The sequence below is a fragment of the Macaca nemestrina genome, unplaced genomic scaffold (assembly GCF_043159975.1).
Source record: "Macaca nemestrina isolate mMacNem1 unplaced genomic scaffold, mMacNem.hap1 Scaffold_93, whole genome shotgun sequence".
In the NCBI taxonomy this organism is placed as follows: domain Eukaryota; kingdom Metazoa; phylum Chordata; class Mammalia; order Primates; family Cercopithecidae; genus Macaca; species Macaca nemestrina.
This window is the reverse complement of record NW_027257884.1, coordinates 83,391-110,599: the sequence shown is the minus strand read 5'-3', so window position 1 is coordinate 110,599 and position 27,209 is coordinate 83,391. Positions and strand designations below refer to the sequence as shown.

General features: G+C 49.1%; 1 protein-coding gene across 20 annotated transcripts in view; it reads left to right on the top strand.

Annotated features, from left to right (window-relative positions):
• LOC139361667 (disco-interacting protein 2 homolog C-like) overlaps positions 1-27,209 on the top strand; it is a 173,194-nt gene that overhangs the window by 63,553 nt on the left and 82,432 nt on the right. For 4 of the 20 annotated variants that reach the window (XM_071090466.1, XM_071090463.1, XM_071090454.1 and 1 more), the window contains exon 1: positions 5,392-7,047. The exons of 12 other annotated variants lie outside the window; for them this stretch is intronic. The gene's annotated coding sequence lies outside the window, so the exon portion shown is untranslated. Of the gene's footprint in view, positions 1-5,391; positions 7,171-27,209 lie in introns of those variants that run through there. 4 more of the 20 variants (XM_071090464.1, XM_071090461.1, XM_071090442.1 and 1 more) reach the window with 2 other exon arrangements.

Below are 27,209 nucleotides of genomic sequence, written 5' to 3'. Positions count from 1 at the left end.
GGTGCGTCAGAGCTGATCTTCCAGGAGAGGTGGCCTGGGAGGGCTGACCCTTAGGAAGTGAGGGCCAGGGGGAGCTGATTTTTTGGCCCTCAGCGGGGCTGTTGTTGACCTGAGATACAGTCGATAGTTTTCCTGAAGAGATCGTCTGCACAGCCACCGTTTGCTGCCAGGTTGGAGACAGAAGTGCTCCTCCCCATGGATTCTTTCTAGTTTGTGGATTTTTCCCAGTTTACCTGAGCAGCCTGTCAGTGGAAATGTCGGGGATTACTAACATGTCTCCATTCTACAGAGCAGTCGACCAGCTTCCAATCCTGTAGTTGTTGGGGGCACCATTCCGGTCCTGTCAGTGCCGGCCCAGCGTGGAAGCCGCAGCCCGAGGCGCTGGGAAACCTGCGGGGCTCTCACTGCCAGGGTTCTGATGGGAATCGAGCGCTGGAAGAAAGATGTCCTTAGGGCAGAGCCTGGCGAGGAGGGGGTGCTGCTGTTGCAGCAGTACATGGAATTTCAAATGACAAATGAAACAAGCTTTTAATTATGACCAGAGCCCTATGCTCTGCGTTTCTTCAAATGGAAATGTTGTGCTGAAATGAAATTGCTGTTAATCGGTTGCCTCATGCAAGACGCAAGACGGAGGGCTGGGAGCAAAGTAGAACGTGGACTTATCTACAAAGCTTCCTCCTCTCAGACTATCATCAGCTGGATGGTGCTACACAGGAATATGTGAGAATTCGTGTGAGAAAGGTGATGGGTGCAGACCTGTGTGACCGGCAGGTGTGGGGGAGGTTTGAGAGAAGCTTTTGGCTGAAGTGATGTCAGATGCAGGAGCTGAAGTGTGATGTCTGTCTGGATGGAAGAGCACACACGCCTCTGGGCTGCGGGAAACAGATAAAGGAGGAGGTGGACAGACGTGAGTCGTGTCTTAGGAATGGTAGCAATTCAGGCAGACCCAGGATCAGGCTCCCACGGGGGAGGAGTGGATATCAGGACCCAGGGAGCGTGGGGCGGGGGTCATGCCCAGGCCTCTGCGGGTCTTGCTCTTGTGTCAGCAGGGCCCTGTGCTTGCCCTCCTTAAAACTTTCCTGATCCATAAAACGGGCACGACAAAATCCACCTTGTGACACTGAAGCTTAAATGAGATGATGTACATGGTGTCTTCCTTCCCTTCCTGACACATCCTAGACTCACAGCTATGGTAGCAGCGACAGACTGGATGGAATGCTGGAGCCCCCTTGCGCCTGGTGAAGCCACATGGATTTGTGCAGTGCTGGCGACTGTCTCTGAAAGCCTTTGGTCATGGCAGTGGCAGCCTGGAGTGGCTCCTGGCATACTTGAGTCTGTGGAGTGCAAGGTTGACTGGAGCTCCGGGGCCATTGATACTGTCCAGGGGTGAGCTGATGAGGCCCTAAAACATGGGGGGAAGGCCGAGAGGACTTGGCTGCCAGAAGCATTGTAGATTTCTGGCTTCGAGAACTTGCTGACTTATGGACATAGGAAGGTAAACCCAGATGGCTCCAAAATTGTAAGTCCAGAAGAAAGGTGGGAGGGTACAATTGCTGACTAGGTCATGGTTGCCCTGTCCCTTTGTTTCTGGCCATCGTTTCTCCTCCCTCCCCCTGCCTTTGTGGGCTGGAGGGCCTGAGCCTGCACAGCGGTCTATTTCATGATGACAATGGCCGATTATTACCCTGCAGTAAGAAGTCTCTCCATTTTATTTGGCAGCAGTAGTTAAATAAATTTAAGGAGTGATGGTGTAGTAGTATTTGTTTTGTTTGTGCTTTTTTTTTTTTTTTTTTTTTTTTTTTTAGTGTCATTTAACTGAATGTTATTTCCAATTTCACTGATCACTTTGAGAGGCCAAAACATGCTTTGATTTGTTATTTTGTGTTTGAGCTAGTTTATTGCCTCACAGGAATGCCAAGTATTCTGTTGTCACACATCATTAAGTATCTCAAATTGTGTTACTATAATACTTAGCTGAATTACCTCCCTTATTTTGGCTTTTAAAAATCTAAAATCTGTGTGAAACACAGGATGGTGCATCTCCATTGAGGGTTGTTGAGAAGTGTGACTTTTGCTGGCATGCTTGAGAATCAGTGACATTATTTTATAGAAACACTTTGTAACTGACAGCAAAGCTAGAAGCTCCTGTAAAGGGCAGAGTAGGCAACGTGTGATGCTTTGAGGGCCATAGAAGTCTCTGCATATATTTCTTTTGTGAAAACGTCAAAGTGTAAAAATCACTTCTGGTTCCCTGGCCAAGGCTCGGTCGGGGATCGTGGTTTGCAGACCCTTGACAGCAGCTTAGCTGAAAGCTGGTCTCCCATGCGGTGAGCAGGAGCCTACCTCATTGCTTCAGCCAGAAAGATGCCCTCATGCTGAAATTTACTTCAAACAAACTTGAAAGCTCTGGCACCGCTGCTCATTTCCATACTGTTGCAGGCTATCTAAAATACGGAGGATGCCGTGGCGTTTTGATTTTGTTACTCCTCTTGAAGGGCTCTGAGATGGCTCATCGCGAGTTAGACATTTGCAGAAATGATCAAGCAGAGCTGCAGTCATCTTGCAGATCAAGTGACGTTTTTTCTGAAAGCTTGTTACAGGCTTAAATTTCTGATCCCGTTCCATCCACTGATCTTGTATGATTGGTTTTGTTTTGCACCCATTTGGGTCTGTGAAGCGTCTCCCCACCGTGGTAGAACTTTAGCTCTGATTTCATGCATGATTCGATATCCTTACTCCTCTTCTGTGAGGAGAAAGCGCTGTAGCTCCTGCGTGGTTTCCGGCCCCTCCCTGCACGCGGATGGATTGGGAGGTATTTGTGGTGTGTGAACTTGCTACCCCCAAAGGCTCCTTGTTGACTCCCCTGGACCAGACTCTTCCCTACTCCCATGGACTGCACTCCTCCCTCCTGGTTCATTCCCCGGACCACATTCCTCCCTCCTCCTCCCTGGCTCACTCCCCTGGACCACACACGTCCCTCCTGGTTCACTCCTTGGACCACACTCCTCCCTCCTGGTTCACTCCCTGGATCACACTCCTCCCTCCTGGTTCACTCCCTGGGTCGAACTCCTGCCTCCTGTTTCACTCGCTGGGCCGAACTCCACCCTCCTCCCTCCTGGTTCACTCTCCTGTGTCCCCACGCCTCTCTCCTGGTTCACTGCCCTGGGCCCCTACGCCTCCCTGTTGGTTCACTGTCCTGGGCCCCCATGCCTCCCTTCTTCTTCACTCCCCTGAGCCCCCACTCCTCCCTACTCCCCTGGGCCACTTTCCTCCCTCCTGGTTCACTCCCCTGGGTCCCCACTCCTCCCTCTTGGGGTCGTGTTAGTTTCTGCTGTGCTTGTGCCAGCACGATAAGGCTGAGTGGCAGCTCCAGGGCTATGGCTGCGCGCGCAGCTGTGGTGTTAGTGCAGAGAACTGTGGGGATGCAGCTGCCCTTGCTGTGATGCTTCGAGTGTCACAGTCGGTATGGGAAACTGGGTGGGATGTGGATGTCCCAGGAAGGGACAGGAGCCTCCCCTCAGCCTCTGTCAAACAGTTCTCAGCCAGGCATGGTGGCTCATGCCTGTAATCCCAGCCCTTTGGGAGGCCGGGGTGGGTGGATCACCTGAGGTCAGGAGTTGGAGACCAGCTTGACCAATGTGGTAATTTTTGACACGTTAAGGATTAAGGAAAATGACTCTCACTCGTTTGCCTTGCTTTTTAATTGATGATTGGTGTAGCCCAGTAGTCTGAACTTGTTAAGCAACCATTCTTACTGAAAGACTAATGTTTAAAAGTCTCTTCCTCTGGACACGTCTTTGGCTGCTGTAATCAAATGCAATGTAATCAAATGCAATGTAATCAGCACTGGTTAATGGCTTTCCTTGTTTGGCTAACAAATGCTCCTCAGAAACTTTGGTTTCTTGTTATTTTCATTTATAATTATGTTTTAAGCCTTCTAATTTTTCTAGCTTTCCTGCGAGTTGGGAATAACTGTGATGGGTGCTTAGTTTGGGATGTTGACGTATACTCTATGCCCAGCTACTATGCCATTGTGTGAACACTGATTTCTCACTTTCTCATGAAGACTGATTTCACCTAGTTTGGTAAATTCTATTAATTTTAAGGAAGGGAGTGGAATGCAACTGCTGTTAGGAGGCTTTTTTAAGGATCGGGGAAATGTTGCCATGATTATTACCGTTACAGAAGGAACATAAAAATACGTGCTGCCTTCAGTCATGATGAATATGTAAGTCCGCGTCTGGGACTGCAGAAAACGGCAGCCCCAAATCTTAAAATCGTGTGGATGTACCAAGCCCATCTGCAGGGCACTGTGGAGCAGCCTGCATTAGCCGAAGTTGGCCCACAAGCCCTGAGGGATGGTGTCTGAGTTATGATAAGGCTCTGACTTGGGATTTAACAGATCTCCTAATACTGTGATATTCTAAACAAAGACACGATAATGCCCAGGGAGCCCAGTGGGCACCTGTAGGCAGTGCAGGTGAGAAAAGGTTCCAAAGAAGCTTCCTGCAGCTCAGCTAGGAGGATTCTGTAAGGCAGTAGACACATCAATGTTCACATAGGAGTGTTGAGCTATATTCATTCCTTTTAAGCAGCCAGGCTTGTGTGTGTTTTTAGGGGCACTCACATAGCGCCCCTTCCACCCTCACTGCCGGTTGTGCCTGTTTGATGTTGCGGATTTCTGTGTTAAGTGTGTCCACTCTCCAAATGTATCTCTGTCTCTAGAATATTTTAGAGTAGATCATTTATTGTTTAAACGCTTGCTTTTAGTGAGGAAGAAATCTTTAAAACGGGCCATACAGACCCTGCTATAAATGTTGTACAATGGAATGTGTAATGTTTAACACGTCGTGTTTAAAGTAGAAGACAGTTTAATTTAGAAATCCTGTTGGAATGCCAACTTAAATTACCACCATCCGTATGCATATGGAAAAGAATGAGAGAGAATGTGTACAGAATTGGAATTTTGTCTATTTTGTCGAGATTCTGTAATGTATCAGGTACAAGCCTCACTTCATGATTTAAATGCATGAAGCTGAAATTACAAAACTTGACAAAAACATGCCTTTGAATAGTGAGCCTTTATCCTCCTTGAAATAGTGATTTATTCACTAAAATGTCCACCTGCAACTTTGTCAAACACATTTGTTGCATTAGTTCTCAAGTGAGCTCAGTTTTCCAGACAGGGAGATTATTATTGCTTAGTGTTTGTCCTGATGATGTTGGTGAACAGGGAAAATCCTATGATGTGGATCCTCTGTGTGTGTTACACAGCAGACGCGGCCTGCCCAACCCTCTGCCTGTAACTGGGAAGCTTGACTGTCAGGATCATTGTAGAGAACCTTGAGGAAAGCAAAACAAGCCTCTGGAGTAGCCAAAGCTGTAGCTGATTTCATGCAGTAAAACTTACACATTTTTCTTTAAAATGCATCCTTCGGAACCTCAGTTTGCTGATTATTTTAGAATTACTGTAGTCTGCTGACAGCAGTCGTGGGAACAGGTGCATGGCCCGGCTGGTGCAGGGGGTCTCAGAGCGGAGTCACACTGCTGACACCGAAGGAGGGGCTGGAGCCATCACGCTCGTGACTCGTGCAGATGGCCTTGGCTGACCTCCAGAAGAGAAAACGTCAGTATCCAAGGAGGAAAAAGTCTATTAATTTCATGAGTGTTTGCCTTCGCAGTGGCTACAACCCTGAGTTTGTGGCACCTGCTGTCTCTGGAATGAGGAGTCTTCCCTTCCTGGCAGACAAGCTCTAGATGGGCACAGGAGCTGTGGTTGCTGGATTGAAGAGGTTTCCTTCTTGGGGAGGTGGCCTTCGAGCCTGACATGAAGGAAGCTGTGACTGGCGGGAAAGGGCCTTGGAGACAGTGTATTTACCAGGAGGGTCAGTGACTGAGAACCATCCTGTTCCGAGTGTTGCCATTCTGGTTCTAGAGTAAACTTGGGGAGAAACAACAGCCAAAAGCCTCGAGGAATATTCTGTGATGTTGATCACGTTTGGTAGATTTGTTGCTGAGACTCTGAAATGAGAAGCCCTGGAGGTGCAGGTCTATCAGGCCGTGGGACGTGGGAGAGCTGCTGCTTCAGGGGTTGGAGTCCCCGTGCCAGAGGCTCAGTCCTGCAGAGACTTTTGCACAGTGGGCAACTGCTGCCTCTGGTTGATTGTGAGTCCCCCAGATGAATACCCATGAAAGGTACCATGTCAGTAAAGAGTCAAACTCTGTGAAGCATTTGGAGATTTATTCTGAGCCAAATGAGTTACCATGGCCCTTGATATTACCCTCAGGAGATCCTACGAACGTATTCCCGAGGTGGTCAGAGCCCAGCCTGGTTTTATAGCTTTTAGGGAGACATGAGACAATCGATCAAATAAATGTAAGATGTACATGGGTTTGGTCTGGAAAGGTGGGACAACTGGAAGCAGGGGTGTCCAGGTCATAGGTAGATTTGAAAATTTCCTGATTGACAGTTGGTTAAGAGAGTTGTCAGATAAGGGGTTGTGGAGACCAAGGCTGTGTCATGTGGAGGAAATCCTCCAGGTAGCTTCGGAGAGAATAGATTGTAAATGTTTCCCATCAGACTAAACGTCTAAGTTCTGTCTAATTCCAGAAGGGAGGTAGGGTGATGAGGCAAGTCCGACCCCCCAGCGATCATGGCCTGGACTAGTTTTTCAGATTAGCTTTGGAATGCCCTTGTCAAAAGCCGGTGCTGTTCAGATGGCCAAAGTGGCTTCGAATTCTAATGTTTTTACAACCAGAAGGTGATTGTGTTTTTTTCTGTGGATGACAGCCAGTGTGGTAATTAATATTTTGTTAGCAGATTAAGTTGGAAGTCAATGTGTTTTCATGTATGTTAATTATTAAATCATCAACAAACAGAGAAGGGCTTACTTTGAAACCAGCCTGAGACTCAAGAGACTCATCAAAGAAAACGATGGACTTGGGAGAACTGATTCACGTGTTTACTGCGCCAAGTTTCAGGCATTATGAGAAGTCTGTGCTGATACATTGTGACTTGAGAACTTAAATCTTGATGGACTCTTAAGAGTGAGGCTTTTTTCTTTTTCTTTTTCTTTTAAACGGTCAGCGTTTCTGTCTCCTGTGTTTTGTCTTCCAGCTGTGGAGCACTTTAGGTTTGTGTTCACGTGGCGTTGTTCCCTGAACCACCAGGTTTGTGGCTCCGCGGTCCTGCCCGCCTTGATCGCGTCTTCCCCGCCCCGTGGGTTTTATCCTGAGGACGGTTCTCCGCTGTGTGGAGTGGAGGATCAGTGGACAATGGCTTTACCGACTCATTTTCTATGTAGCTCCCAGTTTCTCAAAATCATAATTGTCTTGGATTCCCTGTGAACTGGGAGTCAGGCCTTGGGCACAGTGCTGGGTGGCCTTGGGTGCAGTACTGGGGAAGGAGGGAGAGATGAGAATAGGAAGGATGGGTTTGTCAGGGGAAGGACCCCTTTGCCGCATTCCTGTGTCTGTTTTAGGTTAAAGATGAATGGCCAGGTGGTGGATGTCTCCCCTGCTGTGGCTGGACCTCGCTGTGCTGAACCCTGAGCAGGGGCCCCAGCAGCTGCCTCCTGCCAGGCCGGGGCCACAGGGCTGGGCTGCTGCCTCTAGGGTGGGTTGCGAGGGCTCGTGCCAAGTTGCAAGGGTCTGCACCGCTCCTGTGTGACCTGAGGGGCATGGGGGAAGCTGGTCTGTGCTCCTTACCTGGGAGAAGTTGAGCTCACCTGGGCCAGAGCCTCTGGGGAGGTATTAAGGCAGAGGCCTGGAATTCCTGCTTTCCCCAGACAGCAAGAAAGCTCAGTGTTGCACCTGCTCTGAGATGCCCTCAGCAGCCATATATAGTTGACTTGAACATGAGGGAAGGTGCCAATTAACCCGGCTCTGTGGAGAGCTTTGAGGAGTCCAGGCCCTGGGCCCCGGGCTTTTTAATATGTTCCTTCCTGAACAAAAAAGAACAAAAGATCCCTGTGGCTGATGCTGACTGCATGGGGTAGGACATGCCGAGCTTGCGTGGGGCTTGCCCCTGAGTTTTCCTGGTGCTCCTCCCAGCTCCCACGGACACCAGCCTCTCCAGGCCGAGGCTTGTCCTGTTTAGACCCTTGTTGGTGGGCTCTGTGGTCCTGGATCGAGGGCCCAAGCACTTCTTTCATGATTATAAATGATTCACCAGAGACGCACGGCTGCCCCCAAACATCTCACGAGCATGAGATACAGCCAGTGTCGCCGCCGCAAGCTCATAATTCTAGTGGAAAGAGGAAATTTTACTTTTAATGTGCTCGTGTGACTCAGATGCAAATATTTAATTCCCGTTCAACTTTCAAGACCTTGAGAACCTCTGAGATTCCTTGAAAGCTGTTCCTTTGCCCCACGACTAACTCTCCTGTGGAAGGAGGCTGGGGTGGTCCGCGGCGTCTGGGGTCCTGCTGCGTTCTCCAGGATTCCTTAGGTTTCATCATTAGTCCCAGCTCTTCAGCAGGTGGAGCTGATTGACTCTGACATTTCCATTATATTGTTCTTGTGTTGCCTCAGTTAACTTAGAATAATCAGTATTTACCAGAAATAATTGATGGCGAGATGGGAATTATTGGTGATTCCCTGACATAGGCAGCCTGTATAGATAAGTGTGTTACACGGTGTCTGATTTCTGAGATGTTGGTCCAAACCTTCTCAGCAACACACTTTGAAGGGTAGATTCCTGTGCAGGAGAAGCTGCTTTTCCCCGAGACGCGGTGGCGGCCCCTGCACTGGCATGGCAGGGTGGGCGTGTGACTGGGCAGGGCTGGACCTGCTCCTGTCCGCCCCTGTGCGGGGCGCGTACCTCCGCACCACATGTGTGTCGAGGGTGCCTGCCTTTGTTCCCCCAGCTCGAACTCATAGAATTGTATACCTTCCTGACACATTCCTGCATAGAGATGATTAGATCTGGGGGCTGAATCTCAATCTCACATGCATGTAGGTAAATTATTCACGTAAATGACTTGGGTCCTCCACGTTCAGGGTCAGGAGGCGCGGGGTGGGTTTGGAGACAACTGCCTGGCCTCAGGAAGTTTCTCTCAGAGCCTGTTTCTTTCTCTAGCAAAGTAAATGATGCCTTCCTCACGGGGCTTGACACACGCTCAGTACTCAGATGCTGTCTGGTCTTTATTATAGTTAGTATTTGGGGAACAGCATGGCTGGTAAGAAAATGCGTTATCTTTACAATTTATAGAATGTCACACAAGGCAAGCGTGAAACCGGGACTCTACCCTAATCTGAAGGTGCTGGTGCTTAGTCTTCTGAAGCATTTTGTTGTAATTCTGGCGTGTGTCAGCCAAGTCATATGATGGCACCGCATGCGTGATGCCAGCTCAGTTACCTTGGAACGGGGAGCATGAGGCTGCCAGGGAGCAACCCTCCTACCTCCAGCCTTCGGCGGTTTCTCTCTCTCCTTCCCTCTGTCCCTCCCTATCCCCCACTCCTCCTTTCCACTCCTGCTCCCCTCCCTACCCCCCTCACTTACTCTACAACAGAGGTCCAGACTTTGACAAATCCCAGCTGGGCCTATTTATCACTGGGCTGGGAAACCAGAGGGAAAGGGGCCCAGTTACTACAAAAATAGAGAATTGAAATAGAATGTGAACTACTTTTGCGTATTTTTTATTTTAATCTGAATATGAAAGGCAAGTATCAGCATAAAAAGGGTGCTAACTGCGCCACACAGCTCCAAGTCTGCCTTGTCGGGGCTCCGTGGGTTCCCACGCCCTGGCCTTCTCTATGAGTGTCTGGACACGCCGTGGCTGCGAAAGGAGCATTCAGTTATGGTCCTTTGAATGTTGCAGAGTCATGTTTAATAAAAAAATCTTCACGTTTACCCACAGCCAAGTCTTGATTTAATAACAGGTACTGCAGGTCTCTGGGTGGGCCTGAGCCTCTGTTTTAGAAGCAGCCGCACCATCCGAGGGGCAGGTCCGTGTGGGCTGGCAGGCGGCCTGGTCCTTGGAGCACAGGGTGGACCTGACCCAGTCCTGGCAGTGGGGGGCCTTGCAGTTCTAGAATGTAGTGATGCAACCTGTGGCATAAATAAAAAGCCTCATGTGCCCCCATGAGAAGCTGGGGCTTCCCCTCAGTAGTGTGGTGTGCTGTGTTTGTGATCGTGCAGATGTAAAAGGGTGAGGGAGATGTCTAAAAACTAGGCTCCCAAAGACAGCCCTTCATGTCGGGTGCTTTCATGTGTGTATGTACACCTGTTTGACGAGTGTACACCTTCACGCGTGCACCTGTTTCACGCATGCACACCTGTTTGTGCATGTGCCTGTTTCACACTTGTGCCTGTTTCGCGTGTGTGTGTGCCTGGGCATTCCCCTTGTATTGCGTCATACGTTGTATTTTACAGATTGTTTTTTTTCAGTTTGTATCGTGAGCTTGTAACGACGTCGTGAAGAAAAGAGGGGATCCTGGCAGCCTTTGGCTCTGAGAAACGTGATGTCACGGGAACAGATGAGACAGCCCGGGTGAGGCCGGCAGAGGCCATCGTGGCCTGGGAGTCCGTGCACATCCACTGTCTGTCGCTGTGTGACAAGTGACCACAAAACTAGGGGCTTAAGGCAAAGTACACGTACGACTGTACAGCTTCTTCAGGTTGCAAATTCAGGGCAGCCTTGCTGAGCGGCTCTGGCCCAGTCCCCCGGGTCACCGTGAAGATGCTGTCCAGGGCTGCAGCCATCTGTAGGCTCAGCTGGGCTGGAGGTTCTGCTCCAGGATGCTGTGCTGACGTGTCTGCGGGCAGAGGCCTGGTCCTCCACACCTGGTCCCTCCCTGGGGCTGCCAAGTGCATTCCTGCCCAGGGCCGCTCCTTTCCCCAGAGACGTAGCAGTGCTGGTCTTATGCCCAGCGTCAAGGTGGCCGGGTCAGGAGCAAAGACTTGTTTCCCCTACTCGGCGGCTACTCCTGCAGGGCTGGGAGACAGTGGAGGTCGCGCAGGAAGGTGTTCGCTGAAGACCGTGCTCTGTGACTTGACGGGTGTTCCTCCCAGGAGGGTGAAATGGAGACTGGACGCTGGGAGCGGCATCCTGCGTGACCCCACGTGTAGTGGGCTCACAGCAGAGCTAAGTCCTTCCTTTACAGATACTTTTCAGAGTTTGCCCGTCTTTAGATTCTCTGATTAACATGTCTGAGGAGGGTCCCAGGAGTCTGCCACCTGCCAGGCCAAGGAGGTTCCCTACATGTAGCTGGTACCCTGACACCCTGAGAAATGTGACTCGAGAGGATCATCTGAGTTTCCTAAATGAGTCACCTGCCTTCTCTTCCCTTTGCTTTTATGCCTCCCCCAGGGTGGGTCAGTCCTGTCAGCCGCAGCGATACCTGCATGCTGGGGTTCCAAGGAGATTGGGGGTGTGTCGGGTCCCCCAGGGAGATTCGGTGACTGAGGATGCTGTCATAGCAGCCAACATGTCCCTATCGTTTTCACTTTTAATGAAGTTCAGTTACTAGGTTTTCTGAGGCACAATGATGTCCTTGTGAAAAATTGGTGATCAGGGAAGCAAGCAAGTGTGGGAAAATGATCCTGCCCTTAAATCTAAAAAATGATGAAACAGCAAAGAGCCCTGAAGAGCCCATGAACCTCCTCATGGGGCAGTGAGGAGACACCTCAGTAATGGCTTAAAAAAAAATGAGATCATACTGAAGAAAAAGTACACTAAATTTTGGGTCTCCTATGGGTAAAGAGATTGTGGTTTACATTTTGGAGGCATGCATTTATATACTTATTTATTTTTCTTTGCTGGATTTAGAATTAGTTGAAATAATTGTGTTTTTTAAATTTAAAAAAATGGGGTATACGAAGTCTAATCTCTTTGTGACATTTCTGTACTGTGAGACTCCACATACAAAAGTGAAGCCCAGACTGTCTGTCTCTAATGAGCCAGAGAGAGGTGGTCATCTCCTGCAGGCCGGTCTGGTCTCCAGGCATCTGGCCATCCTCCCAGTCTTGGGCACACCTGCATCACTGGTGCTTCCTGCCAGACTGTGACTCTGCCCAGGTTTCAGGAGCACCCGGAACTGTTTTCCTAGGGCCTCCTGCTTTGTCCTGGCTCCTGGAAGCACAGGCTTTTGATGAAGGACTCTCCCCACTGCTAGGTAAATTGGTGATTGCCCCACAGTCTGTGTTTCTTGCATGGGGCGCAGAGCGTCTGGGCGTGGTGTCGTGGCCCTGGAGCCAGCTCTAGGACTGCCCGGCGGCCTTGCCTCCGCCCCTCATCTGGGAACAGGGCGGTGGGGAGGAGAAGGAAAGCAGGGTCTTGCCCCTTCTGCGTCTCGAGAACACGGGAACACATCGTCCCATTGCCTCGCACCATTCACAGCCCAGGCTTGTGTGAAGTATTATTTTATAACCTCCCCTGACAATGATGTATTTTATATAAGCAGCACATAAAGTGGTAATTTAATACCCTATCGAGGAGGATTAAACAATAAGGAGCAGATATCGCTGTAGAAAAGTTACTTTATCCGGGAAACATTTATCTACTGCAGGTGGATGTGAACCATGGCTTCCTCCTCGGTGGCTCCTGACGAGCCTATGAGATTCTGTCCTGTTCGCCACTGTTAGTTATAAGCTACACCTTTCCTTCTATGATGTTAGTTACAAGCTCTACCTTTCCTTCTATGATGTTAGTTATAAGCTCTACCTTTCCTTCTATGATGTTTATTTCTTGCCTGTTCACCACTGTTACAGTTATAAGCTATACTTTTCCTTCTGCGATGTGTATTTCTTCCCTATTCACCACTGTTAGTTACAAGCTATACCTTTTCTTCTGTGCTGTATATTTCTTGAAGGCATGGACTAAATCCTAATTCCACAGTATTTGATGAACACGCTCAAGAGATACTTGTTTGAATGAATGGATTAATGGAAAATAGAAGTGGTGACTTCACTTTTAATTCATTATGTCAAACTTTGTTTACATGGAAAATTTTATGGTCCTTTGGATAAACAGGGCCTCTGTGCAGGGTTGTTAGAGATTGTGAGAGTGCCTCAAATGGCTCTGTGGCTCTAGGCCCACAAAGGTCTTTCAGGGACTTGGTGGCGGCACCTGTGTTGAAAACTGAGTTCTGCAAATCCATTCGAGTGACCTGCCAGCACACACAATCCTACTTCCCAATTGATTTCTGCACAGAGGCTTCTCCTGAATGCCCCAGGTGAACGTGGGTTTAGCCAGCACTGCTGGGCTTCCACAGCAAGCCAGGGTGCTGCAGGGATGAGAGAGAAGAGGGGCAGGACCAGGATCTTCTTGGGACCCAGTCCCCGTGTGGGGACGCTGCCTGGCCTGGCTCTTCTGTGGGAGGTCAGGGAAATGATGGCATGGAGGGACTGTTGGCACGAGCTGCTTGCTCAAACATAGATCCCAGTTCTGTGTGAGAGGCAAAATAGAAATTTATGTGGATATCATCAGTAACATAGCAAATATGGGCTTCTTCCCTAGGGTGGCTGTGACCCTCTTGCTCATCTGCTGAGCAAAGGCCAGGCCCGGCCTTCTGGGCCTCCACAGTGAGCTTTTCCCAAGCTCTGTCCACTCCGTGGAGATGGCCAGAGCCAGGGCAGACAATGGGGTGTTTGCCACTTTTTGTTTTTCTTTTTCGAGACGGAGTCTTGCTCTGTTGCCCAGGCTGGAGTACAGTGGTGTGATCTCGGCTCAGTGCAAGCTCCGCCTCCCAGGTCACGCCATTCTCCTGCCTCACCCTCTCGAGTAGCTGGGACCACAGGTGTCTGCCACCACACCAGGCTAGGTTTTTGCGTTTTTAGTAGAGACGAGGCTTCACCGTTTTAGCCAGGATGGTCTCGATCTCCTGACCTTGTGATCCACCCGCCTCGGCCTGCCAAAGTGCTGGGATTACAGGCATGAGCCACCACACCCGGCCAGGTATTTGTCGGTTTTTGAAAGCTACATTTAAAGAATGAAATAGACTGAACAGAATTACTTCCTTTTGAATGTTTAATACTTAATCTACCAGAACACTTAAATACAGTTAATGTATTCAAATAATAAGAAAGAACTTTCCCTCCATTTCCAAAGCAAAAGTATAAACAATCTTTTACTTGGCAGGGATTTCACTATGTTTCTTAAAAGCCGGCAAGCACTTTTCCTGAAATAGACCCGTCTCTTCCTCTGCATAGATCCTATGAACATTTTAGCTACATTTCTGCTATATCTTGATGTGTGATAGATTATAGAAAATTCCTTGCTACTGGAACTTCACGATGCTTTCCTTTTAAACATCAAATAGAAAGTATGGATAGTACATCTCAGATTAGTTGCCATTCTTGGTCTTGGTAGAGCTGCCACCAACAGCCTCTGTCAATTACAACAGAGTGTGTCTCCCCAGCAACTAGGTTTAGATTGCAGACCAAGCCAGGATCACCCAGGATTCAATGCAACGTCTTCCAAAGCTGTAGCCACTGCTCCTGGAAAAGATTTGAGAAGCCCTCCCTTTGATGCCTGTGCATGGCTGTTCTCAGATCACAGCAGCTGCAGCAGCATCTCGGAGGATGCCGGCAGGGGTGTCCTGGGTACTGACTCCACGGCAGGGGCCTGCAGTATCTGAATGAAATGGCCGTGACACTGTGCACCCTAGAGGAATCCACAGCCACGTTTCAAAGGTGCAGTGGCCCGAGGTGAACCCCAGAGCACTGAGGAGCCTGGAGTTGACCTGTCACAACTCCATTGAGAGAACTGACTGAATTCCGAACCTGTGCGGGCAAAAGATGGCTATTTGCGCTTGGCTCCTTCCCAGGACAGGGCAAGGGAGGTTGTCTGTACAGCTAGTGGGAGCTTGACTCTGTTCACACTCGGGGCTGAGTCACGCTCCTTTCTGTGAGCCCAGGGAAGATAGACATGCCTAGCTTTCCTGGAAGAGGGCCCTGATGAGTCGAAGCTGAGCTTCAAGATGTTCGGTGTTGTGGTGTGCGTGGCGGGTTCCGAGTCGGTGTGTGCTGAGTGGGGACCCGGCTGCTGCTGTCGCTATTGGGCTCAGCAGACGCTGCGGGGGAAGTGGCTCCTGTGGTACTTGGTTTTCTCCTCACAGAGGTGGGTTTCCCTGCGGTGAAGGTGTTGGTGCTGTGACAGGCAGCCTGGCAGGAGGAAAGGTGCTCGTGGGGTTGTGCCCCGAGGTCCCCTTCCACTTGAGGAGTAGGAAGTGGGTTTGGGACCCTGCTTCCCGCTGCGCTCCCTTGCTAGGTTCTTGGCCTCGGGGACCGGGAGAAGCTGAGTACAGGCCTGAAACCTGGACCCCTTCCACAGCCTCCGCGGCACTTGTGGTGGTATGCGGGACATGGCCCTTGGAACTCCAAGCCCTACCCTGGCATGCCCGCCCACTGGGGCGTCTCGGGCACCTGCTGTGTGCTAGGCTCCGTGGTGGGGTGGGCGGTAGCAAGGGCTGTGGGGTAGAGTGGACACGGTACGCGGATGATGAGAAGCGTCAGGGAGGCAGTGAGAGCACAGCTGAGACCTGCAAGGAGGGGACTGGCTGTGGGTGTTGGGGCTCAGGGAGCTGCCTCTACCCAGAGCCACAGTGGCCAGTGAGGGCAGAGCAGGGGACCGAGGCCCAGGGAAGCCGTGTGTATGGTTCGCATCAGGTGTGCGGGTCTGCCGGGCTGTGCGGCCCTTCTCAGTCCTGGCTGGGCCTGGGGTCCCAGAGGGAATGGAGGGTCTTTGCATCTCCCTCCTCTTGCTTCCCTGCTGCTTCCTGGTCAAGGGATGCTTCTTTATTGCAACTCTGGCAGTTATTGTGCATACTAAGAGGAGTTTCACAAAATCATAGGGGGAGAGGCGGACTAGGGATTCATTTTTTTTCTCCCCCTGATTTTATACGGAGGCTTCTACTATCCCTTAGTGTGGAGGCAGAGTGCAGATGCTCTACAGTTCTCTGTCCAGGAAGAGAAGAGCTGCTGGGAAGCCACAGAGCTGATCATTGCAATAGCTCTGACATTTTAAAGTGGGAAAATGCTGATGTCTATAATAATCAGAGTAAAACTTCAGTAGCTTCAACATAAAGATTCTGAGATGATCTTAGAGCCATTTCGTCCCTAGATCCTTCTACAGTGTGGAGTGTGACATCTCTACCAGCCGCTGGTCAGTGGCCGCCTGGGGGTAACTGAATGCTTGAAGTGTAAATGAGAACTTCTAATTTTATTTAATTTTAGTCAAATTTAAATAGCTATATGGGCCGGGCACCGTGGCTCATGCGTGTGTTCCCAGCAGTTTGGGAGGTCGAGGCGGGTGGATCATGTGAATTCAGGTGTTCAAGACCAGCCTGACCAACAAGGTGAAATCCCATCTGTACTTAAAAATATAAAAAATGAGTTGGGCGTGGTGACAGGCGCCTGTAATCCCAGCTACTCGGGAGGCCGAGGCAGAAGAATCACTTGAACTCGAGAGGCAGAGGTTGCAGCAAGCCGAGATCGAGCCACTGCACTCCAGCCTGGGTGACAGAGGGAGACTCTGTCTTAAGAAAAAAAAAAGATTTTAAAAAACCCTACATGCCCCTAGTTGCCTCTGTAGGAGACGGCATGGTTCCAGAAGGTAGACTTTGTGTTGAGGACTCTGCAGCGTCAGGCTGGAGACAGTCTCCCTTCCTAGCAGCGTGGGCCGCTGGGTCCTCTACCAGAAGGGATGGTGGCGTCTCTGGGAGGTATTTGTGGACTCAGATCTGTGTGGATTAGTGACTTGTGTTACTCACAGATACTTAATTTTATGGGTAAATGAATACCTGGACTGGCTGCAACTTCAGGGCGAGATTCGGGAGTAGGGAGTGAAAAGTGACGACGGAACCCTGGGCTTGTCCTGCCATCCCCAGGAACCGGTCGGGGTGCCTTCTCGTCTGAAGTCCCAGCACGTGGTCAGGGTACCCCTCCCCTCTGAACCCCCCCGGAAGTGATCGGGGCACCAATCCCCTCTGAAGCCCCAGCACCTGGTCGGGGCACCCCTCCCTTCTGAATCCCCCAGCACATGGTCGGGGAGCCCCTCCCTTCTGAATCCCCCAGTACCTGGTCGGGGCGCCCCTCCCTTCTAAAGCCCCCAGACCTTCCTGGCCTGCGGTGCTGCTTCTCCAAATTCTGCCCTTGGCTGTTTTCTAGGAATCACCTGTACCCGAACAGGCTGCGTGTGTCACTTCTTGTCGGATCTGGGTCGACGGTGAAGCTCATTTATCTTGTCTTCCTCCTCACGTGCCATATCTCACCTGTTGTCTGTCTGAGTTTGTGTGAGTGCGTGTTGTGCGTTCTCAGGCTGTGCTTGGTGCTTAGGTGACAAGAACGTCTTAGAGCAAGGGACTGCCTGCTCCAAAGGACGCTGTGAATGAATGGAGACACGGTTTACTTGTGGGGTTTAAATTTCCTTGGTGTTGGAGGCAATTAGGGGGAAACAAGGTCTAAAAAAGCCCCTGGGGATGAGGAAGGCAATAATGAAAGAAATTACTCTATACACACTTAGCAGTTGGTTTAATTTGTAGGTGAATTTTGCATTTTGAGAACTACTAAAGCTATTGTTTGTAGGGATTCCTTGATGAGCTTCTTGTTTTCTGTCAAGTAGAAAGTAAAGTGGATCGGTTTTGCCTTTAATTCTGACTGACTAGAATCTACTTCCTTTTTCCCCCCCATTCACGTTAGGGTGGGGATTGGACTAGAAGAGCTGTAGGATCTCTTTATTTCTGATCTTAAATGAATTTTTTCTTTAATTAGTTTTTTTGTTTGTTTTGTTTTGTTTTGTTTTCGGTGAGCTATTACTTTTTCCTTCAATGCACTGTTCTTTGGTTTGGAAAACGGGCTCTATTTGTACCGTGCTTTAAATGTACACAATGGTTCTAAATTGCTACTTTTCGTTAAAGTTAGATACAACATCTTAATTGAAATGTCATCCATAATTGAGGCACAGTCTGAGGCCTGGAGACCCCTCTTGTCACTTCCTTCCAGCCGTGTCTCCTTCTCTGGCCACGTTGCCCCTGGCCACATCTCCTCCCCCCACCACGCCGTGTCATCCCCCCACCACGTCACCTCTGGTCACATCAACTCCCTCCCGGCCACATCACCTCTGGCCTCACTGCCTGCCTCCCTCTCTCCCTGGTAGCCTCTGTGACTCCTGCTGTCTACCCTCCCGTGGGTCTGTTCAAGGCTCCTTCCCCGTTTTCCACTCCTGAGTGGGTCTCAGGGCCTGGATGTTTCACAGGATGCAAGTTTCTTCCCTTCCAGCCGCGGGTCTCTGAGCGACAAGTCCAGAGAGGGCACTAAGCTCTCCTTACCCACCTCGAGGTCCCGAGCCCTGACCGCCGACCACCAGGGCTTTTCTGCAAGGTGTGGGGCAGACTCATGCGTGAATTGGACAAAAAAGGTGCTTCTAGGAATCCTTGTTTTAAGTGCACTGGAGCAGAGATGGGGAGAGGGGACCACCGGGTTTGCTCAGAATTGGGCCCTGCTCACAGCCAATGAGGCAACATAAGCACCTCCTAAATGAAGCATTCCACACACTGATTTTACACATGACGGTTGTGATGGCTGGAAAAGGCTTCACACAACGAGTGAGTTTGAGCTGCATTTGAAGGAAGAACAGGTCCCTGTAGGTGGAAATGAAAGATAAGGGTGACCCAAGCCATCAGCAGCAGCGGGGGTGGGGTGGTACAGACTCCCCATGGATGGTGGGCATGGCTGAAATGCAGGAGAGGGCAGGGGTGCGAAGGAACAGCAGGGCGGCAGTAAAATTCCCCTGCAGAGAGGGGACGTGACTGAGATATTACCACATGTATACAACTGAGAGATGATCTGAGGATGATTTCTGGGAGCCTATGGGAAGAGCACGTGGTCATCATCAGTTCCCGGGATCTCTTTTTATGAAGTGAAAACAGTCATGCCTCTGCCTATCTTGTGAGCTGTTAAGATCAAATCAGATAATCTTCAGCGAGCCTTGTAAATGCTAAAGGTTATGACAGACTGTTCCAGCCCGCTTGTCTCCACCCTCCTTTCCTATTCGGTAACGTGAACCCTGCTGGGTACCTCACTATCTGCCTGGCTTCCTCCTCCATAACGTGAGCCTTGAGTACTTGCTGGGTACCTCGCTGTGCACCTTCCTTCCTCAGTAACGTGAGCCCTGAGTATTTGCTGGATACCTCGCTGCCTGCCATACAGCTGGCTGTAGAATTGTCAAACGCACTTGACTGGCACATAAACAGAAGTGCTCGCCAGGCCTTGGAAGGGCTTTCTGACATGTGGGTGCCTTCTGTTCCCTGTTAGGCTGGAGCTGCAGGAGCCCTCCTAGACCAGACAGAGGACCAAGGCTGGGGCCTCGGGGTGGGGGCTGGGGGATCTCCCTGGGTGTATTGTGTGGGTGAGAGCAAACTTCAGTCCCGCTGTGGCATTGGGATTCAGGGTTCCTTCTGGAATGTTCTGAGTGAGAAACAGGAAGTGTGCACAGGTGCGTCTTCTGCGGATTTTATGGTTATCTCTTGGGAGAGCACTGGTGCCTCTGAACTATGAACCTGCAGAACCACTTCTTCCACTAACGGCCGCCTTTATATAAAGAATGACTTACAAAAGATGCCACTTCAGATGGAGGTATTTGCAGGTGTGGCCTGAAAAATGAACAAAATGACTTTCATCTCAAGGAAAGTACCTTACATTATTCCCAATGATAGACATTTGAGCTTTCCAGCGAATATTAAAATATAAAAATCTTGTGTCTACCACTTTCTCATGTGATTAATGATATTGATGCGGTTTGGTTTGGTTTGGTTTGGTTTGGTTTGGTTTTTTACATATAACGAAATGTGGAAGCTGCTCATAACTCTGAATTAGTGTTATCTAACCAATGTGTGATTACAAAACCGTGTGCTGGTAAAAGCCATTCAAGTGCAAGACGGACCAGTTGACTTAGAAGGAATTGGGGCAGAAAGGTCCAACGAGCAGAGCACAGACTGTGTTGCAGACAGCCTGTACGGAAGTGCCACTTGTTACATTTGGCAGCAGAGAATAACTAAAGTGATCTGAAAACACAGTGAAAATACCGCTTCCTAATTGTATATCAGTATGGGGTTGGACTTTCTTCATAAACTTCAGTCACGGTTCTACAGCCCACTGAACGCAGATGCAGGCATGAGAACCCTGCTGTCTGAGGTGCAGAGATGTTTGGTGTTTTCACAGCACCACAAACTGTTGCCACGCTGCTGCTTATTTTGGAAAATGGTTTCTTCTTTAAGACTGTGTTAAGGTGTAATGACTTTATCCTTGTAAAATAAACTAAATTGTTACTTTTTTTTTTTTTTTTTTTGAGACAGAGTCTTGCTCTGCCACGCAGGCCGGAGTGCGGTGGTGTGACCTCAGCTCACTTCAACCTCTGCCTCCTGAGTTCAAACGATTCTCCTGCCTCAGCCTCCCTAGTAGCTGGTACTACAGGTGTTCGGCACCATGCCAGGCTAATTTTTGTATTTTTAGTAGAGACGGGGTTTCACCATGTTGGCCAGGCCGGTCTCGAACTCCTGACCTCAAGTGATCCACCTGCCTCTGCCTCCCAAAGTGCTGGGATTACAGGCATGAGCAGCCACCACTCCCGGCTTGATGAGAAAGCTTTTTTGTGCTCTTTAATAAAGTGCAAAGGGTTCCTGAGACCCAAAAGTTTGAAAACCACTGGCTTAAACTGACAAAATTGTCCACGATTCTTCAGTGTATCTTCTAATCTGTTGATGGAGAAAGGACGGTAAGGGATGCTTTACTTTTTGCCTTTCACAACTCAGTGGTGCCGGGACAACTTGGGTATCCACATGGAAAAGGATGGACTGGACCCTTCCTCACCGTACAAGCAAAGCTCAACATGAATCCAACGTAAGGAGCTGACTGAGACCCATTCTGTCAGTCTGCTGGGTACCATAACGGACACCACAGACCGTGCGACTTAGACAATAGCATCTTATTTCCTTTTTCCTGGAGACTGGAAGCCTGGGATCAAGGTGGGGGCAAGGTTGGATTCTCTGGGGCCTCACCCCATGCTGTGTAGATGGCGTCTTCTCTGCGTCTTCACAGGTTTCTCTTATGTGCATGGAGCACTAAGGACTGTGTCTAAATTATCTTAAAAGAACACCAGTCATACTGGATCAGGCCCTACTCTTAAGATCTTATGGGACCTAAATTACCAAGCTAAGGCCCTGTATCTAAATACAGTGACATTTTAAGTTTCTGGGGTTGTGACTTTAACATGGAATCTTGGGGGGCGGGGAATGGGACAGTTCAGCCCATGACACCTTCAGGGGAGAATCCTCGAGAAACTGTTAGGTTGGATTAGGCAATGTTTCCTTGGCTGAGGCGTCTAAAGCTATAACAAGCAACTGAAGGGAAAAAGACGGTATCAAAATTAAAAATGTTCATTTCAGAGGATACTATTAAAGTAAAAAGACAACCCACAGAACAGGATACATTATCACGATAAGGACCTGATATCAAGAATATATTTTAAAGCTCTTAATAAAAATCCAATTTAAAAATGGAAAAAGGATTTGAATAGACATTCTCCAGAGAAAGACATATAAATGCCTTAAAAAGCACGTGAGATGTTTAGCAGAATTCGTCATCTTAGAAATGGAAATCAAAACCACTGAGATACCACTTCACAACCACTGGATGGGTAAAATCCCAGTATTGGACAGTGACTTGGTGGTGAATTTGGGAAAACTGAAATCTTGATATATTGCTAGTGGGAAGGGAAGTGAAATGGTACAGTTGATTTGGAAAAGTCTGGCAGTTCCTCAGAAAAGTTATGCATGAAATCACCATACGACCCAGGAATTTCACTCCTAGGCATATGCCCAAGAAAATTGAAAACATTTTTACAAACAAAAAAAAAAATCTTATGCAAGAATCTTCAGAGCAGCATTATTTGTAGTAGTAGAAACAGTCCAGGTGTCTGTCAACAGGTCACTCACTGTGAGATTCCACTCACCTTGGACGTGAAAGATGTCAGCACCGAAGGTCACGCCAAAGGTCATGCACTGTACGATTCTTCTCACAACAGATGTCCAGAATGGGCAAATCCAGAGAAACGGAAGTCGGCTGGCGATTGCCAGGTGCTGGCGGAAGGAAGGAGCAGGTGCTGACTCTTAATGGGTTCAAGGTTTCTTTGGCCCATGGTGAAAAAGTCCCAGAATTACATACTAGTGGTTGATGTGCAGCTTTGAGAATGTGCTAAAAAGACTGAATTGTATCCTTTAATATTGGGGCTTTTATGGTTTGTAAATTCCTTTCAATTTAAAAAGGAACTCAAGAACTTCTTTGGTGTTGATATTTAGATGGTGAAAGAGACAGTATCCAAAACAAGTTACTATGTAACTCACGTCGACAGAGTTAAACTTCATATTCTGAGGATCTTAAAGGAAGTGTGTGAGCCTAGGAGACACAACGATCCTACACTAGATGTTACACCCCATCTTACTGATTTCTATCTCTCATAACCATATTCAGGGAAAACCGACATGTAAACGTGAGCTACATGCTATGCAGAGGCACACTCCTCTTACCCGGATGATCTTTAGTGGCACAGTAAGAGATGAGGTCATAGCAACGTTAGTTTAGTTAAATTTCTATGGCAACAGAAATTTGGCACATCTGATGAGTTAGATCTCTCTGCACAGCTCCTAATGGGGTTGCCCATTTCTGTCTGGTGTCTGTGTATATTCTTGCTGTGGAAATAAGTGATAGCACCTGCACAAACACTTGCCCGGAAACGTGCACGAAGCTGGTGAAGGCAGAGGACAGGCAACAGGGAAGCATGGCTCAGCCCTGGCAAAGAAGACCGTTATTCCGAACGCAGAAGATTCAGGAACACAGTCGTTGGGAAGACTGGTGATGTCCGTGGATCTCACTGCTGTTGTGTTGTATCTGTGCAGCGAGTTACCGGAGCTGTCAGAACCGCACGTGTTGGTATTGGTATCATCACTCAATGCTTCTGACTTTTCCTGGTGCTGAGGATGACTGCATGTGGCGGAAGCAAAGTACTGACCTAGCACAGATCATCAGATCCCAGTTCTTTTTTATGAAGGGGGGCAGGATTAGAACCATCCCCCCACACTCCCCAATCCTATAAGAACTGGGATCTGATGATCTGTGCTGTTGAGAGAGGCAGGGTTAGAACGCCCCACTCCCCAATCCCATTGTTGAAAATAATAGTTGGCTTGGGAGGGTTTTTTCTCCTAAGGTTGAAGCTGTGCATTTCTGGAGCCTGGGCTGTCAGCCATGGTGACTGGGGAATGCTGGGGCTGCGGTCGTCCGGCCGCTGGTGGGTCCTGCCTCTTTGACACCGTTCATTTCTGAAGCTTGCTTTCCCCGGTGTTGGAAGTAGCAGCACTGGAAGAATGGCCGCCTTCCTACAGTGAAGCTCTGGCAGAAGAGGAGAAGACACGGAGCGTCTGTTCAAGGACGTGACGTTCTGGGCACCGCACCATGCGTTCTGCTTCTCAGCGGTGCCTCTTGGTTGATGTTACCATCACCTGGCATTTCCCAGGAGGTAACTCGCAGATGTCACACTGATGGAAAGCCGCAGCAGCGCGGTTCGAGTCCAGGGCCAGCTGGAGCACATCAGCAAGGTCAGGCTGGATACATGTGCTTGCTGACAGGAAAATGACAGGAAATATGTCATTTCAGGGAAATGACAGGAAATGTGCTTGCTGACAGGAAAATGACAGGAAGACGACAGGAAAGAGGCCCATGAGGAGAGGAACCAGTGGATTCAAGGCGGGGAACTGAAGGAGCGAATCATCACAGGGTGGGAGGCTCAGGAGCCAGCAGGCAAGTGGGATGTGGCCTCAGGGTGCTGCTGGGTTGGTGAGGGGCCTTCTGTGACTTTTCTAAGAGTGCAGTCAATTGTAGGGGTGGGTGCCGGCTCCCGGCTCCCGCACATAAGAGCCAAGCGTCTTGCAGGAGACCAACGTGTGCACCGGGAGTTCCTAGTTGCGTGTCCCAGCATGCGGCCCAGAGGTCCCTGACAAAGCTCAGTGCACCAGGGACACAGTGGACTTTTGGTTCCTGAGCCAACGAGGAAGTGAGGGAGTGAGTGAGGGCCGAGACACAGATGCAAGGATGCACAGGATGGGGTGCAGTCAGGTGGAGAGTCATGCTGTGGGGTCCGGGAGAGATGGGTTCGAGAATAAATGGGACCGGGTTGCAGTCAAGTGGAGAGTCATGCTGCTGGGGTCTGGGAAATGTGTTGTGTTTGCTTCTATGTGAACAGCGGGACCTGAGCATGTCTGTGCTTTGACGTTTAATCTGTACACTATCCTTGGCAGGGTGTGTATCTCTGTGGCAGAGGACACCCCGGCCACAGTGGATGTCAGTGGCGGTGGCTGGACTCACGGTCCGTGAATGTTGCATGATCGAACGCGTTTGGTACATTCTCAACTCCTGCCCAGGTGCCTCCCGAGTATCCGGTGCTGTGGCTCCCCACACCCTTCCCATCTGTGTGTAGCATGACCACCATCTTCCTACCATGTGTTTGTGCTACCACGGCTGCCATGTCTAACGGGCGCTTTGCTTTCCAGCTACTTTCCTATAACCAAACCCTTGAAGGACTTTGCCTGCGTTTCAGAGATGATTAGGGTATTAGTCTTTCAAGATTGCTCTGAGGATTTCCAAAAGCAAATGCAACTTACAGGGTGCAAGATATTGGAAATGACAGTAATTATAGATGAGTTTTCTCAGTGTGTTGATTGCGGTAAAATTACATAGCACTCTATTTTTAAGTGTATGGTTTGGAGGCATTAAGTGTGTTCACACTGTGGTGCCACGATCACCGCCATCCATCTCCAGAACTTCCTGGTCTCCCCACGCTTGAAACTCGGTCTACCCAACACCAGCTCTCCTCCCGCCCCAGCTCTGGGAAGCACTACAGGTTGCTTACAAAATAGGCTTTTTCAGTAAGAGAAGGGGAAGGAAAAGAGCTCTAAAGACTGTCTTGAGATTTGAGGAAGTGTTTTAGGTTTTGTTGTCTGGTTCCCGGTGTAAAGGAACTATTGAAGACGTGGGAAGGCGAAGGTCTGTGATCTCAGGAAGTGCTGGGCTGGGCAGCTTTCCCGCTGTGACGGGGGCACTTGCCCTCAAACCCGCCTGAGATAATCGCGTGAGGATGGTGCTGCATTGTGACAGCTCTGAACTTGGTCTCCTTGAACGTTGCCAAGTACATAAGCTTTGGCGGTTACCGTCTAATGTCTGCGGGAGACCTAGAATTTGAACATTGTTGACTTTAGAACACTCTCATTTTTATAACACTCTACCTGTTCTCAACAATAGGAAATATGCTGTGTCCTTTTTTTTAACGCCTTAATATTCTGTGTTGCGGTGGCAGTAGTTGCAGCGGACGCTACTTCTGGTTCATGGTCATCGCCAAACACAAGCTTCTGGAAACCGTGTGAAAAATGAAGGGGAAAGTGCTTTTCTGCAAAGGGCTTTTTTGAACATCCTGTTTTTTTCTGGAATATCTGTTGTGGTGTAAAACGTTTTCATATTTAGGGGTTTGTAACGTGTTTTATACTGGTTAGCTTTGAAACCCCATGTTTTTGCATGTCATGGGGCTGCTTTATCCTATTCTGTGATATAGCTGGTTTGCAAAACTATTGGTTATTTCACTTTAAAAACCAAAGCAGCTTACAGATTGAGTGTGATTCCTGTAAGAATTTAATTGTAAAATTGATTTGTGTTCAATAAGCTTACTGGAATGGCTAGATCCGTGGACAAAAAGATAAGAACATGTCAAGTCTCTGGGCCAGGAAGGACTTCCAAATAATACAAGTGATACACGGTAATTTCTTAACAAACAATTAGATTTAGTATATAACTGGTTTAAAACCTCTATATTTTCTATTATAGCCATTCCACAGTGCCCATGGGGGTGGGCTGCAGGACTGCCTATGGAATCCAAGGTCTGTGGGCACTCAGGTCCCTGCAATAAAATGGCATCGTGTTTGCATATGACATATGCACATCCTCCTGCAGACAGTCATGTCAGGGTTGCTCGTAACAGCTATACCATGCACATGCCATGCGAGTAGTTGTTTAATGAATAATAAAGTCTGAATGCTTAGTACAAACACATTAAAAAAAAATCTTGATCTATGGTTGGTTGAATCCACAGGCCTGGAACCCCGGGAGAGAGTACAAACTCTAGAAGCAAAACGAACAAAGCACTTGAGGTCAGCAGTGACGGGTGTGGAATCACACTGAATCTCATGTGTTTTGCTGTCTGTGTCACTGTGTCCCGTGTAAACGGGAATCATTTGTAGCTTAAGGTAAAATAGGTAACAGGAAACACTACAGAATGGGCACGAAGGCGCGCCACTCATTACCCCGTGTTACAGCCAAGCATCTGCCTCCTGGGGAAGGATCTGTTCTGTGGGGAGACTAGATGTTGATGATTTCCGGATGTGTGAAGGGAAACTCCCTCCGAGAAGCGTGGCTTTGGCCGGAGCACATCAGATGAGAGTTAGCGCGGCATGGAGTTTCCACAGTGCCCCTCAGGCCTGCTGCTTCTCTCCTCTCCCCACCCCTGGCCCTGACGCTTACCAAGGGAGGAAAGTTCAGCTCCAGCTGAGCCCCGCACAGGGCTGTGGGTCTCTAGGGCAGGTGCCACCTTCGTCTGAACAGGCTGTGTCAGAGGAGGGTCTGGCTGTACTTGAGCTGTGAGAGATGCTCTCAGAGATCCAGCATCCTGAAAACCCAGGTGCTGAAGGTTCCTCCTCTTCCACCATCCTGCGGGGAAGGGGGTCTTATCCTGCTTCCCCTCAACCCGAGCTGACTTCTTGTCTGTTCTGTACACCTAGGTTTTCAGAGCAGTTATTGTTAATCATCTAGCAGACAAACAACCATAAGGTGATAGCCTGGGAGGGTAGACGGCGCTGGAAGGTAGTTTTCTGAATAACAGCGTTCAGTTTCCTGTTTTGCCGTCATTTGACCCAAGGCCCCAAGATAATTGAAATACCGTCAGCCAAACACCGATTTTTTACCTGAGGTTTTTTTTTTTTTTTTCTTTTTAAGTTATGGGTGCAAACTTATAACCAGGGACCTGACAAAAGAGAAGGATTTATTTGCAAAGTGAATGTCGGGGATGGTTGGCATTTGCCAACTCTGACTAGCAGGGACCCAGGCTGCTTCCGTTCTGCCGCCCGACTCCTGACCCTCCAGCTCCTGACCCTGTTCCCACCAGCAGGAAGAGGAG